We start from the raw sequence: 13,399 nt of genomic DNA, 5'->3' as shown, positions 1-13,399 counted from the left end.
AATGGAAGAGATAACAATATTGCTAACCTCCTCTGTACTGAATCCAAGTTTTTCCTGGTTGCTGAGGCCTAAAAACATAGATGCCTCAAATGAGCTATAAACTTATCATGAATGTAGCCATTTTGGAAAGGTAGAAATTTTAGAATGTTTAACAGAAAAAAGGTTTCAGCCAGCACAGTGGATTCTGAATAGCATATGTGGATATAAGGGGTAGATATTTCATTCCTTGAGTTTTACAAATTGAGGTCATTGTCTTGTGCTTTACACTGTATCATCTCTCTCTCTACCCTGCCCCCGCCTATAGGAATCAGGTAACACAAGGAAGTTGTTATGGGGATGTCACCTTCTTTTCACTGGCCCTGCATGACAGTAGTGGATGTAGGAGGTTGGATCATGGCAATCTTTTTATCCCCCTTGGACACTTTATGTGATAATAAAAATGTGTTTTTGGCAAGATATAATTGATCTTAGCAATTCCTTCCTTAACCTTCTTCAGGAGTTTTTTTTTTTTTTTAAGATTTTATTTATTTATTTGACAGACAGATCACAAATAGGCAGAGAGGTAGGTAGAGAGAGGGGGGTGGAAGAAGGCTCCCTGCTGAGCACAGAGCCCAACGCGGGGGCTGATCCCAGGACCCTGAGATCATGACCTGAGCTGAAGGCAGAGGTTTAACCCACTGAGCCACGCAGGCACCTCAGGAGTTCTTCATGGGAGAGAGTACGTAGTTCCCAAAGCTCCCTACTTGGAGTCTGTGCTGGGTTGTGATCTTCTTTGATGATAATCTTGTGCTTTGAATAGTTGATAGAAAACTGCCTCTTCTTTTTTAGCCAATACCATTTATTCATTTAACAGTTATGATTTGGGTGTCTTCTGTGTTCCAGTCACTATTATATTATAGACCATATAGAACATTATTATTATAAATAACAAGAATTGACTGTATTTGGGCAAAGACTTGAAAGAAAGTGATGTGAGCCATGTGGATTTCTTATGGAATACTATCTCTGAGAGGGTACAACAAGGGCACAGGCCTGCACCAGGAACATGCATAGCATCTTTGAAGAACATGGCTGTGAGGAGTTGGCCAGTGTGGCTGGAGTAGAGTAAAGAGGAAGAGAGTGGTGGTAGGAAATAAGAGCAGAGAAGTTGGGGAGAAGATAGGCCGACACAAAAGCCTCAATTTTTACTCGGAGTGAGATGAAAAGGCACTAAAGTAATTTGTGCAAAAAAGTAACATATTTGATTTTATTTTAAAAGATTCTCTTAAGTCTACGTGGAGAAAAAACCTGCATCATGGAAGGGTGGAAGCAGTGAGACCTGTAGAAGGCTAATGCATTAATCACTGAGCAAGATCATGGTGGTTTGTGCTGGGAATTTGACAGAGAAGGTGGTAAGTGGTGGTCGAGTCCAGGCCATATTTTGTAGAGAAAGCTGCCAAGTTTAGATTGGCTATGTGAATGGAGAATGGAGAGAGTTGACGCAGAGGTGTTTGGTGTTTGAACAATGAAGTTGCCATTGACTGAGATGGGAAAGCCATGTGGGAAGAGCTGTTTGAGAAGTAGAGTTAGAAACTCATTTTTGGACATGTTAAATTCGAGAAGCCATTAGATATTCACATAAAGCTTTTCGCTGTTTAGTGCTGTATTATGATCTTTTTGGAATGGATAATATTTAGAGAATGAGGTTTGTTACTCTAAATAGCCTTCTATCTGTCACATTTCACACACTTAACTGCATGCGAGAGCATGAACTTGACATTAGATACCTTCTGCCAGGTATACAGGATATAAGAGTTTTGATCTCTGGTGATGGCTTTGTGAACTTCCATGAGTCATGAATACTGATTATACAAGATTTTTTATTTCATTCTGTTGGCCATGATATGAGTTTCCATGAAATGTACCCACACCACAACCACTTATTGCTTCTGATTAGCAATAGCTATGAAAATATCTAATCTTATTAATACTCTTTTCTAGTATTACCCCTCTTTCTTTTATCAGTTACTCTAAACTATGATGAGTTGGTAAAGCTATTTAATTCTCTTTAGGTGTTTGGTGACTATAAATCTTATTCTACATTTACACATGTGAGTGTACATTAATAATTTATTAATATTTTTTATGTTACTTGGATTGCTCTATTTTAAAAAAAGTAGGATGTTTGGACCATATGCTGAGATATGGTCCTTCATTATCCAGTCTAAAGAAAAGTCTTGGAATATTCAGCAGTTTCCCCACAACTTACTGAATGGCAGAATCTGACTTATAGATATAGTGTCAAAGGGACAATAAACAAGTAGCCCAGGCCTTTCAATTAGAAGCAAATATTCTGGGGGTGCCTTGGTGGCTCAGTCAGTTAAACAGCAGATTTTTGATTTCAGCTCAGGTCATGATCTCAGGGTTGTGGGACTGAAGCCTACATCTGGCTTTACACTCACTGGGAGTCTACTTGAGATTCTCTCTCTTTCTCCCCCTCTCCCCCAACCCCACCTCTGTTTGTGTGCACATACATTCTTTCCATAATAAATAAATAAAACTTAAAAAAAGAAGCAAATATTCTGTAGAAGACATAAATTTAGTGAAATATGACCTTGATAATCAGGTAAAAATTTACCTGTTAAATTGTTAGAAAATGTTAGAACTCATTAACATTTATGTTAGAACTCATTCACGTTTATGATGGTCCAATACAAAGATGAAAAAGGATATAATTTCTGGTGATATAAAATTTTCTAGAGTCCTAATTTTGCATCCATAATCTCTTTAAGGTCATATTAGCTCTTAATTAAATTCTCGTTTAACAACTGGAACTATTTACTTAGTATTGAATTTTCATGTAATTTGCATTTTAGATTTGTTGTTTTCTCAAACTTCTCTTCATTAGTTCTAATTTATAATTAAAAATGTCATTGTTTTCTATCCAGTTCCCTTCTTAAAACTCTAACAACTCATTTAATGAAGATAAAAAGTGAAAGTTTAGGGAGAAAAATGACCCGAGTACTGTAAACATGAAAAATTAGGTTGTACTAATAGTTTAGGCAGGATGTGGTTTTGGTGTAAGGGACCTTTTGCTGGAGAAGCGGCAAACTTTTTTTTTTTTTTTAATTTTTTATTTTTCATAAACATATATTTTTATCCCCAGGGGTACAGGTCTGTGAATCGCCAGGTTTACACACTTCACAGCACTCACCAAAGCACATACCCTCCCCAATGTCCATAATCCCACCCCCCTTCCCCCAACCCCCCTCCCCCCAGCAACCCTCAGTTTGTTTTGTGAGATTAAGAGTCACTTATGGTTTGTCTCCCTCCCAATTCCATCTTGTTTCATTTATTCTTATCCTACCACTTAAGCCCTCATGTTGCATCAGCACTTCCTCATATCAGGGAGATCATATGATAGTTGTCTTTCTCTGCTTGACTTATTTCGCTAAGCATGATACGCTCTAGTTCCATCCATGTTGTTGCAAATGGCAAGATTTCATTTCTTTTGATGGCTGCATAGTATTCCATTGTGTATATATACCACATCTTCTTGGTCCATTCATCTGTTGATAGACATCTAGGTTCTTTCCATAGTTTGGCTATTGTGGACATTGCTGCTATAAACATTCGGGTGCATGTGCCCCTTTGGATCACCATGTTTGTATCTTTAGGGTAAATACCCAGTAGTGCGATTGCTAGGTCATAGGGCAGTTCTATTTTCAACATTTTGAGGAACCTCCATGCTGTTTTCCAGAGTGGTTGCACCAGCTTGCATTCCCACCAACAGTGTAGGAGGGTTCCCCTTTCTCCGCATCCTCACCAGCATCTGTCATTTCCTGACTTGTTGATTTTAGCCATTCTGACTGGTGTGAGGTGATATCTCATTGTGGTTTTGATTTGTATTTCCCTGATGCCGAATGATATGGAGCACTTTTTCATGTGTCTGTTGGCCATCTGGATGTCTTCTTTGCAGAAATGTCTGTTCATGTCCTCTGCCCATTTCTTGATTGGATTATTTGTTCTTTGGGTGTTGAGTTTGCTAAGTTCTTTATAGATTTTGGACACTAGTCCTTTATCTGATATGTCGTTTGCAAATATCTTCTCCCATTCTGTCAGCTGTCTTTTGATTTTGGTTACTGTTTCCTTTGCTTTGCAAAAGCTTTTGATCTTGATGAAATCCCTTTTTTTTTTTTTTTTTGGCATGTTGTAATTACTCAACTCTACCATTGTAGCAAAAAAAACAGCCGTAGAGAATCTGTAAACTAATGGCTGTATTCCAATAAAACTTTATTTACCAAACAGTCATTGGGCTGGATTTGGCCCATGGGCAAGTAGTTTGCCAGTCTCTGTGTTAGAGGCCAAGTGCTACATGCTGACCTTCAAATGTTCTGGATTTATCCAGATAGCGGTCACTATTGTCAAAATTCCATTTATCTGTCTATTTAATGTATGTGTTGTTTATAATTTTTATTTTAATCTGTGTAACATCTTGAGGTAAAATATTCCATGAATATGTTATACCTATGGAAGACTCTTAGAACACATTTTTTTCCCTATTCATTTAATTAAACACATAGAACCCATTTTTTTTTCTATCCATTTAATTAAACACTTATGGAGCACTTGCTATACACCAGGAACTGTATTAGACACTAATCTATCTCATATAAGGTCTATTATTACTCTCTAATATAATGGTGTGACAATTGATGAGGGAATTATGAAATGTTCAGAAATTAAATGGGGTGTCAGGGATGGCTTTTTAGAGAAAGTGGTATCTAGGGGGAGAGTCAAACAGAAACAAAGAGTTATTTACACGGGTAATTGGAACAAGTGTGTGGTAGGAGAACAGCACACACACTGGTAGGTAAGAGGGAGCTGGAGAGTTGAGAGACTCAGGTAGCTCTCACCAGCTCATGTGCTCTGGCTCTAGCACACTGCAAGCAAAACTGCCTGTGATGTGTGTTTGCAGGAGTGTATGTATATCTCTGCGTATATATGCATCCAAGAGGCAGAGTAGTGTGGTTAAGAGCTCAGGTTCTGCAGTCGCATATAGGGGCTTTAATTTTGCTTCCACAGTTTACTAATTAATTCTATTATTATGATTTGGCATTCAAGCTGACTTTTGTGTCCTTTCCACTTGCCTTAATTGCTTTATAAGCACTTCCTACTTTGTTGTACACAATGAGATATTGCTCATAGTGTTCATATCCCAGGTTAGAAATTCACCATTCATCTGTTGAGATCTGGCTTATTTTAGTAGAGAATGGTATTTAGAAGCCAAAATCTGGGTACTTATTGTTGTGATCTGTCATTCTTGTATCATACTGTTTCCTTATAGAGGCTTTGTAATGTATTCTAATATCTTCTTGTGGCTCCTCTCATAGCTTTTTCATTTTAGTGTTTCTTGAGCTATTTTTACATATATTTTTGTTTTTTACCCATGAACACTGGTATCAACTTGTCTAGCCACAGGGGAAACAACTTTTTTGGTATTTTTTACTGGCACTTCATTATATTTATAATTTAACTTAGGGAGAATTGACATCTTGATAATGTGGTCATATCTAAGTAAAAGAGGCATCTGTCCATTTGCTACTGTCTATTTTTCTAGTTAAGGTTTTTAAATAAATACAGTTATTAAGTTTATTCCTAAATATTTTATCTTCAACATTATTACTGTATTTGTTTACTTATCCTTTCATTTTCTTCTTTTAAATGGTTGTTATTGGTGTATATAAAGGTCATTGATTTTTACATGTTAAGCTTATATTCTGCTACCTTGCTGAATTATGTTTTTTTTTGTCATTTTATAATAGATTTTATAATGTTTCCCAGGCAGAGTATCATGCTATTGGCAAATGCATATCATTTGGCTTCTTTTAAATTTTTTATTCTTCTAACTGATGCCTCCAGTACATTACTAAATAATAGTGGATATAATGGCTCTCTTTGTCCTGTCTCCAGTCTTTTTCTCCAGTCTTTTTGAAAATCCTTACAGTGTTTTTCTTTACATAAGATACTGACTAGAGGATTGAGTAATATATATTATTATTTTAAGGATGTATCCCATCATTTCTATTTTCATGAAATTTCTATTAGAAATGGGTATTGAATTTTTGCCAAGACCTTTTTAAACATTTATGGAGAAAATAATGTTTTTTTCTTTTTAGATCAAATAATTTGATGAATTATATCAATAGACTTTTTAATATTGGGCTATCCTTGTGTTTTTAGCTTAGATCCCACTTGGTTATGATATATATTTTCATAATGGAGCATCAGAGTCTCTCTTCTAATATTTAGGAATTTTCCACTGGTGTTCATAAGTGATACTGGTCTGTAAATTTTTTTTTGCATATGATGAATTGATCAGGTATAGGTTTCAAAGTTATATTTGCTCCATTAAAATAATTTGGAAGGTTTCCTAAATTTTCTGTAGCCTAAAGAAATTTATATAGCTTTGGAAAGGTGTGGTAAGATTTCCACATAGAATCTTCTGAATCTGGTGTGTGTGTGTGTGTGTGTGTGTGTGTGTATGTGTATGAGTGTGTGTATGTGTGAGATAGTTCCTTGACAAAAAATAAAAACAAAACAAAACAAAAAACCTGTTTTTTCCCCCCTGTGGAAATAGATCTGCTTCTACTTTCTATTTCCATTGAACTCATTTTTGATAGACTATATTTTCCTGTAAAATCCTCTTTATGCAGATTTATAAATTTATTTGTATAGAGGTTTACAAAGTAGTTTCATATGATTTTTTAAACCTCATTTGTAGCAATAATTATTTCTTTTTTCTTATTTTGTATATTTGTGTTTTCTCTTTTATCTTAATTAAATTACTAGTACATATTTTCTGAAAAAATTAGGCTTTTGGTTTATTAACTTATTTACAATTTTTCTTTTTTTAACCTTATTTTTTGCTTTTATCTTTTATTTCCTTTCTTATGTTTTCTTTTTGTTTACTTAAGTTAATCTTTTCCTAGATTTTAAATTGGGAATTTAGTCCACTTATTTTAATTCTTTTATTTTATTGATTTAAAAAATTAGTTTTAAAAATTAGCATTTTCCTTTGTCTCTTTAAATGCATTCCACAGATATTATGTAGGAGAAATATACTGATCCTTGCAACGATGTGAATGAATCTCAAAAACATGCTGTCTGAAGGTAAGCAGACACACTCTATGTGATTCTAGTCATATAATATTCAAGAAAAGGCAAATAATCTATATTTACAGAGAGCAAATCAGTCGCTGATGCTGTGTGTGGTAGTGAGGATATTGACTGCAAAAAGATGTGAGATATGTTTGTGTTAGGATGCTTATATGGATACATAAATTTGTCAAAAAACAAAATGCACCCATAACATATCCATTTTATCATATGGATAAAAGTGCATTTTATTACATGTAACTTCGTGTAACCGTATCTCATAATTCTAATTAAAAATAAGTATGAGAATAATTCAGTATAAAAATGGAAACTTATGCTATGTTATAATGTCTACTTAGATTTATAAAATTCTCAGATTCCTGGTTGGACTACTTTCTTAATCTGACATTTGTTTAAAGACTATAGAGAATTTATTAGCATTTATTTTGATAAGAGGAATAGAGCAACAGTTTTCTATCACATTTAAAACTCTGTATAGTGGGGCACCCAGGTGGCTCAGTCAGTTGAGTGCCTGCCTTTGGCTCAGGTCTTGAACCTAGGGTTCTGGGATTGAGTCCCCTCTTGGGCTCCTTGCTCAATGGGGACCCTGCTTCTCCCTCTGCCTGTCCCCATTTCTCTCTCTGACAAATAAATAAATAAAATATTAAATATATATATATATATATATATATATATATATATATATATAAAACTCTGTATCATGGGGTTTATTCAAATTTACCTTCTTTTCGGAGATAATTAAAACTTGTTTCAGTTTTATTTATTTGATCTTAGCTTAATGGGGATCATGTTCAACTTATTAATTTTATGATCATTCATTGTGGAAAACATTTTTCATGATGCTTAAGTTTTCTCAACTGTGAAATGAGGATAAGTATTACTTAGCCTATATTACATATGAAAATTTGATGATGTAATATTTATAAAACTCAATCTGGTATTTACATTAAATAAATTATAAAAAATTTAGCAAGCAATATTCATAGTAAAGTTAAAGACAAAACACTACTATTATTATCTCGTGGGCATGACTGTTCTTGGCTTTATTTGGAACAAAAAGCATTTGGGAATAGAGTAACAGTACTATAATTACCTAGTTAATACGATTAAACTAGAGAAAGAAGTGAGGTGTAAAATGTGCAAATTAAGAAGTGAGTCATTATTTTGTGTGTACATTTTTTAAAAAAGATCTTATTCTTAAGTAATCCTTGCATTCAACATGGGGCCTGAAATCACAAACCCTAGATCAAGAGTCATGTGCTCCACTGACAGAGCCAGCCAGGTGCCCCAAATCATTATTGTGAAGTTGTAGGTCTGAAGTCTTGTTTCTTTCCTGTCAGTTAGCTAGGTTGCCCATATCCCTCTTATGTGGCACTATCCATCTTCAAACCAGCTATGATGTCATGCTTCAAATTTCTTTGACTTCCTCTTTCCCTACCAGCCTGAGAAAACTTATTTTTATACAGCTCATGAAATTATATTAGACCCAACCTGTATAATCTCCCTTTTGCCATATACTCTAACATAATCACTGAGTGCCAAAGGTCATGGGCCATTCTGAACTTCTGCCTACCCTATTTCTATATGGTTTAGTTTTGCCATAAGAATATACTATTCTTGTAACATAAAAACCTGTTAATAAAAAGATTTTATTGAAAAATTTCAAAACAATTTCTAATTATCCCAAGTTTAAAATGGAATGATAATAACTTGCTCCAAGGAAAAAGGATAAAATAGTATATGTGAAAATGTTTTTTAGATATTAAAGTCATCAACAAATTTTAGTTATACTTATTTTAACTATTGCTGTTATTGTTATTATCACAAACGTGTAAGTCAGACCTTACATAGTGTCAATATGAGAATACAGTAATTTTATTAAAGGTAGTGATAGCAGTCATGATGAGTAATTAAATATATACAAAGATTACAGTCAAGAACCATAAGTGACTCTTAATCTCACAAAACAAACTGAGGGTTGCTGGGGGGAGGGGGTTTGGAAGAAGGGGGTGGGATTATGGACATTGGGGAGGGTATGTGCTTTGGTGAGTGCTGTGAAGTGTGTAAGCCTGGTGATTCACAGACCTGTACCCCTGGGGATAAAAATATATGTTTATAAAAAATAAACAATTAAAAAACATTAAAAAAAATTAAAAATTAAAAAAAAAAAGAAACAGCATATTTAACTTTGGATTCATATGGAAAAAAGGGATAGCCAGTGGTCCTCTGGTATAGCAGTTTTTCAAATTTCCACAGGTGTAAAACTTTTCCTCCAATGTTATTTTAATATGAGGACAGGCCTTTGAAGCTGTGGCAGTCATTATTGAGATCACAAATTTTTACTTGGTTCCAGAGTCTTGAAATTTCAGGGAATAGGTATTGCTACATGTTGGGAATTATTAGGGTCTCCTCTTTATTTTCCATGAAGAAATTCATTAAAATTGCTTTGGATTTTTAGAAAATGGGAAACTTAAGGTTAGTAGGAATTAAGGAGATCACGAAAATGGTATGGCAATGCAATATTTCTTTAATATATCTGCATTGCATATATGTTAGAGAAAGAAATCAAATGTTCCAGGCTTTGGAACTTCATCCTGTTAGGAGGAATTTGGCTAATGTGGACGTGTAATGGTGGAAGAAGAGGTCCTACTATGTTCTGATGGCTTCCACTGGATTCTGAAGTGGAATTGGGAAGGAAGTAGAACTCCGGATCCTAGGCTGGGCACTGGGTATAGGAGTGAATCTCTATGGACATGTAGAGCTATGTACACTAAATGATGGTCAAAGTTTTTGTTTTTTTTCCCCCAATATAGGAGATAATAGAAGAAAGATTGTGTTCATCTGTCCTTTATGTGTGATGCTCTTTTATTCATTTGTTCTGTATGGGACCTGCTGGTTTCCTTGGTTTCATTTCCTCTCTTGCCTTCTTGCTTGCTGCTTCAGGAACAGCACCTGTACGTCATATTCTAAAACACCACCAACTAATCCCATGGAAGCTCTGGCTCCTTACACCACATCCAGACTCAGATGAAACACTGAACCCCCGCCCCCTTTTTTCCCCCCAAGTCACTATTCCCATGTTTGCAGTTTCCATTAATCTGAAAGTTCATTGGCGACAAGGACTATGCCACATTTACTGTTTTATTCCTATACTTAGCATAGTACTCAGTAGTTTTGTTTTAAATAAATGACTAAACTAAAATTTGTAGAAATGAGGCTCAGGATTATGAGATATAAAATTATCACAGTTCAGGTCCCACTGGAAGCTCTAGAGAAACAGGGCATTTGGACAGATGAAATAAGTAATGTCAAAGAGATGTAGGAGTAGATTTTGGGTTGGTTCAGTGAAGAATTGGCTCTTATTTCTAGCCTCTAAATGAGATCCTTTATAGATTAATTGCCCAAATGGCCCTATTCCCCACCCCATCATCCTGTTACAATACCTGCATCTCTCCCTACAGCAGCTGGGGTCTTTTTCCTTACCTCTTGAATTTGGGCTGCGCTTTTTACTCTCTTAAATTAAAAGAATTCAGTAGAAGTGACTGTTCTGAATATAAGCTTCAAAAAGCATTGTAATTTCACTGCCGCTTGTAAACCTTTTCCTCCGCTATGAGAGTAAACCTGGGACAGCCTGTGGCGGTGGATCTGGCCAGGTCATCCCAGCTGTGACCAGCCTCCAGCTGACCCATCTACTTATTGAAGAAACATGAGCTAGGCTAGTCAAGATCAGCTGAACCTGTTCAGATGAGCAGAATTACCCAGCAGATCCTTAGACTCATGATGGAATAATAAACGGCTCCTATTTGAAGCTATCAGATTATGGGAGGGGTGGTTTATTATGCATTAATAGCTAAATGATATAGAACATAAAGTGGCAAAGTCATTTAAGAACACTCATTATGGTACAAAGTATTTTCCGATTTTTTTTTTTAAAAGGAATGACTATAGTTTTTGTAAAAATGATACACACACACCCATGGGGGGAAAAACTTTACAAAAAAGTATAAAAATCACACCGCTGATGGTTACATATCTGTTTATATTTACTTTATAGTTATGCATACATATTTCAAACTGTATACTGTATGTCAATTTATAAGTGTAAATATTCCCCCCTCACATTTTAAGAAATAATTTTATTCAAACTCTTTGGTTGTGTATTTGATATCAGTAATTTGTATTTTTTTAATTGTTAGAGCCACTTTATGATTGCCTTCAATTGTCCAGAGAACATCATGTTGACTACAAAGTTATTTGAGATGCAGCATTCTGTGAAGCCTGCCTAATGCTATCATTGGAAGCTTTTACAAAGTGCTAAGTACATATCTCTGTATTATTAGGGGAGTTGTTCATTTATTTACCCTGTAGGTATATATTTGTGATTCAAAAATGTTACTACTGAATATATTGGTTTTAAGGCTTTTTAAAGCAAATGTTGATTGAACAATGAAAATTTTTATAAAAAAGTAAATGTATTAAAAACACATGATACAAAGACATCAAACATTACCTTAATCTTTGAACATTGTGTCTGATCGTCCTCCCCAATCTCATACTCCTTTCTTCACTCTCAGAGATAGCTTAACTCTTAGAGATATTAAATTTGTTTTTTTTATTTCTTTTTTTTTAAACTTGTTTATTTATTTTTGCCTCAGGAACATTATTCCTAAGTTTGGCCCTTGATATCATGTATGCCTGTAATTATTAATTTATTCATTTACATTGTTGTTTGGTATCCCATTACATAAATATAACATGATCTATTTATCCATTTGTATTAGGGAAATAATGCTAATTGCTATCAAGATCCTAACATCACAGTTCCTAATACAGTATAAAGTTATTTGTTTTACAATCTGATCTTGATCTGTTTGTGAATGTGGTAGGGGAAAGGTAGTGAGGAAAGCTTGCTCCATGGAGTCATTCAGAGATCTATCACAGTATATCATGAGGCTACTCCATACTCAAAACTTGGCTTCAGTACACCTGCATCATCTAGTCAGCAAGGGGGGAAAAAGGAGTGTAGAGAAGGCATAATTGCCTTCACTGCTCGAGACATAGAAAGTCTGCTCGCTTTCTTTGAGGAGAAATAGTTAAACATCATCTATTTATGCAAGGTGTCTTGAAAATGTGTGTGTGTATTCAGAGGATAAAAATTGTTTAATGAAGATATAGCTCTATTACTTTCATACCTATCTCTTCTAATCATGGGATATCAAAGCTAAAGATCCATATCCTGTTCTGCCTTCTTCACAAGGCTGTGTCTTAAAGGGCTTTGGTCCCTCCAACTTTTTCTATGTTATGTCTTACTGCTTGGTTTCTAGAAGTAATCAAATTTTCCAGTTCTTTCAGGGCGCCCAATTTATTAGCTCTCAATTCCTTTGCAAATCAGCACATTCTTTCCTGGGCTTATCTGTTTCGCATAATAGCTGCTCTCCTGTAATAGCCAACACACACTACTTTTTATATTCTCTCTAACCATTTTCCACTATGCATAAGGCCCATTGTTTTTTCATCTCTGATATCAGATTTTTCACCACTCAGAATCCAACAGCTCAGCAGATGACGTGTATTTAAGGATTTGTAAAGACAACATCTCACTTCAAATTACAAATTACTATATTAGAATAAGCTAATCTTGCTAAAAAAACTATAGTGAAAATGTAAGTAGTTTAATATGCTTATTTCTTATTTCTAATATGTTTATTTTACTTCCCTCTCAGTCTAATTGGATGTTTGGTGGGTGATGCTCCCTGTGGTAATATAGGGGATCAGCTTCTCGCTTCTCTGGCACTGCCATCTTCAACACATGGCACATGAAGGATAGAGGAGAATGTGGAAGAAGGCATGTAGGCAATTATCATTTCCATCCATAATGCCTATATATTATGAAGAGTCTAAAATGATAACTATCATGTGTTTCTGGCAGGTGGCTTTACAAGTATTTAAAGATTTTCTTTTTTGTTTCTTTGCCTTTTTCCTTCTTTGCTTGTTCCAAGATTCCTGGAGAAACATTATATCCCTTTTGTACTGAAGATAAAATTCTAATAGAATAGCCTCAGAAATAAAGGATTAAATTTTACCATATAAGCTAATCATTAAACACTAAACTGGTTAGAAAGGTGACATCTGGAAAAAGCTTTCAACTATTTGGGTATTCTAAGTAAGAAGTTTATGTAGGTCTTCGCTATGGCAGTTGTTAACCTCTGATTGATCTCTGGCTTTAAGAGGGGATATTGAA

General features: G+C 34.9%; 1 long non-coding RNA gene across 1 annotated transcript in view; it reads left to right on the top strand.

The window, feature by feature from the left end:
* LOC131829725 (uncharacterized) overlaps positions 1 to 13,399 on the top strand; it is a 91,484-nt gene that overhangs the window by 41,873 nt on the left and 36,212 nt on the right. The window contains exon 2 of the long non-coding RNA XR_009352968.1: positions 7,083 to 7,152. This is a non-coding gene — a long non-coding RNA (uncharacterized LOC131829725). The remainder of the gene's footprint in view (positions 1 to 7,082; positions 7,153 to 13,399) is intronic.

This window comes from Mustela lutreola, chromosome 1, assembly GCF_030435805.1.
Source record: "Mustela lutreola isolate mMusLut2 chromosome 1, mMusLut2.pri, whole genome shotgun sequence".
NCBI classification, from domain to species: domain Eukaryota; kingdom Metazoa; phylum Chordata; class Mammalia; order Carnivora; family Mustelidae; genus Mustela; species Mustela lutreola.
Note: the sequence above shows the minus strand (reverse complement) of the source record. Positions and strands in the feature narration are given on the sequence as shown.